This window comes from Mastomys coucha, chromosome X (assembly GCF_008632895.1).
Source record: "Mastomys coucha isolate ucsf_1 chromosome X, UCSF_Mcou_1, whole genome shotgun sequence".
Taxonomy (NCBI): Eukaryota; Metazoa; Chordata; class Mammalia; order Rodentia; family Muridae; genus Mastomys; species Mastomys coucha.
The window spans coordinates 100,168,149-100,171,057 of NC_045030.1; positions in this window are offsets into that span (position 1 = coordinate 100,168,149).

Sequence of the window (2,909 nt, forward strand, 5' to 3'; positions counted from 1 at the left end):
ATGTTATTTTTTAACAGCTGAGTAATACTCCATTGTGTAAATGTATCACATTTTTAAAAAATCTGATTGAAGGATATTTAGATTGTTTTTAGTTTCTGGTTATTATGAATAAAGCCACAATGAATATAGTTTAGCAAGTGTCCTTGTGGTAGAATAGAGAATCCTTTGGGTATATGCACCCTGAGTGTCTTGAGGTGGATCAATTCCCAATTTTCGGAGGAACTGCCATATTGATTTTCATAGTGGTTGTACAAGTATGCACACTTATCAACAATAGAGGAATGTTTCCCTGGTGGAACTTTTAAGGTCTTTTATGTATACTATCAAATAATGATGCTTTGACTTCTTCCTTCCCACTGTGTATCCCATTGATCACCTTTGGTTGTCTTATTGCTCTAACTAAAACTTCAAGTTTTATGTTAAATAGATACGAACAGAGTGGACAGACTTGTTTTGTCCCTGGTTTTAGTGAAATTGCTTTGAGTTTCTCTCTAGTTAATTTGAAGTTGGCTTTAGGCTTTCTTTCTCTCTCTCTTTCTTCCTTCCTTCCTTTCTTTCTTTCTTTCTTTCTTTCTTTCTTTCTTTTGGGGGGCGGGTCGAGACAGGGTTTCTCTGTGTAGCCTTGGTTGTCCTGGAACTCACTCTGTAGACCAGGCTGGCCTCGAACTCAGAAATCTGCCTGCCTCTGCCTCCCAAGTGCTGGTACTAAAGGTGTGTGCCACCACTGCCAAACCCATATCCAAACTAACTAAAAGATGGAGAGAATTTCCAAATTAAAATCAGACATGTAAAGGGAACATAATAATTGACACTGAGAAAATCCAGAGAATCATAAAGAATAAGTTAAAAACCTATACTCAACCAAATTGGAAATCTAAAAGAAACAGATCATTTTTCCAACAGGTACCACTTACCAAAATTAACTTGTGATCAGATAAAGAATTTAAATAGACTTATAATATAATCCTCAGTGAAGTAAAATCAGTCATTAAAAGTCCCCCAACCTCAAAAAAAAAATACCAGAAAAAACAGGGCCATACAGTTTTAGTGCAGAATTCTATCAGACTTTCAAAACTGAGTTAACTTTTCAAATTATTTCATCAAATAAAAGCAAAAGAACATTTCCAGATTCATTTTACAAGGTCACCATCACCTTGACACCCAAATCACACAAAGAATCAACAAATAAAGAGAATTACAGACCAGTTTCTTTTATGAACATAGATGCTAAAATACTCAGTAAAATACTTGCAAACTAAATCTAAGAACACATCAAAATGACCATACACTATGATCAAGTAGGCTTCATCCCAGAGATGGAGGAATAGTTCAAGATACAAAAATCAATAAATGCAATTCACCATACAAATAAACTGAAAAGGAAAAATGCATGATCATTTCATTAAATACTGAAAAATCCTTTGACAAAATCCAACACCTTTTCATGATAAAAGTCCTGGAGATATTAGGGATACAAGGGACATACCTAAACAAAGTAAAGCCAATTTAAAGAAACCCTAGGCCCCTATGCCACAAAATGCTGATGGGTTCAAACTATTAGCATTTAGAGATTGTTAGGGGAAGGGAAATGCCATTTTCTTCAGTGGTATAGCCACAGGCAAGTTGCACAGACTCCATTCAGTAACAAGACACCTGCACTCAGCCACACACAAAAGGAAGACAGAAAAGTAGGAGAGGGACTTATTAAAAGAAGTACTCCTGCCAGGTGGTGGTAGCACACGCCTTTAATCCCAGCACTTGGGAGGCTGAGGCAGGCAGATTTCTGAGTTTGAGGCCAGCCTGGTCTACAGAGTGAGTTCCAGGACAGCCAAGGCTACACAGAGAAACCCTGTCTCAAAAAACTAAAACACACACACACACACACACACACACACACACACAACAAAAACTAGAGCCAACTTCAAATTAACTAGAGAGAAACTCAAAGCAAAGCAATTTCACTAAAACCAGGGACAAGACAAAGCTGTCCACTCTGTTCGTATCTATTTAACATAAAACTTGAAGTTTTAGTTAGAGCAATAAGACAACCAAAGGTGATCAATGGTGATCAATGGGATACATAGTGGGAAGGAAGAAGTCAAAACATCATTTTTTGATAGTATACATAAAAGACCCTAAAAGTTCCACCAGGGAAACATTCCTCTATTGTTGATAAGTGTGCATACTTGTACAACCACTATGAAAATCTTTTATCTATTGAGACTTGCTTTATGACAGAATATGTGGTAAATTTTGGAGAATGTTTCATGGGTACTGAGAAGAAGGTATTTTTGTGTGTGTGTGTGTTTGGGCGGAATGTTCTATAAATACATTAGGTTCATTTAGTTTGTAACTTCAGTTAACTCTAGAATTTCTCTGTTTAGTTTTTGCCTGATTGTCCATTGGTGAGAGTGAGGTACTGAAATATCCCACTATTGGTGTGTGAGGGTCAATGTGTGACTTGAGCTCTAGTAGTTTTTCTTTTACAAAACACACAGGTGTTCTTGCATTTGGGGCATATATGTTAAGGGTTGAAATGTTTGAAACCTAATACAAAGAACAATATCAACTAACTGGACCACCCAGAGCCCCCAGGGAGTAAACCACCAACCAAAGAGAATACATGGACGGGTCCATGGCTCCAGATACATATGTAGCAGAGGATGGCCTTATTTGACATCAATGGGAGGTTGGGTTCTTGGTCCTGTGAAGGTTTGATGCCCCAGCACAGGGAATGCTAGAGGAGTGCAGCAGGAGTGGATGAGTGGACAGAGGAGCACACTTATAGAGGCAAAGGGGAGTAGGGAGTTAGGAGGATGGGTTGGGGAATTTGTGGAGGGGTAACTTGGAATGGGGAATAGCATTTGAAATGTAAACAAATAAAATGAATAATTAAAAGAAAAAGGAAA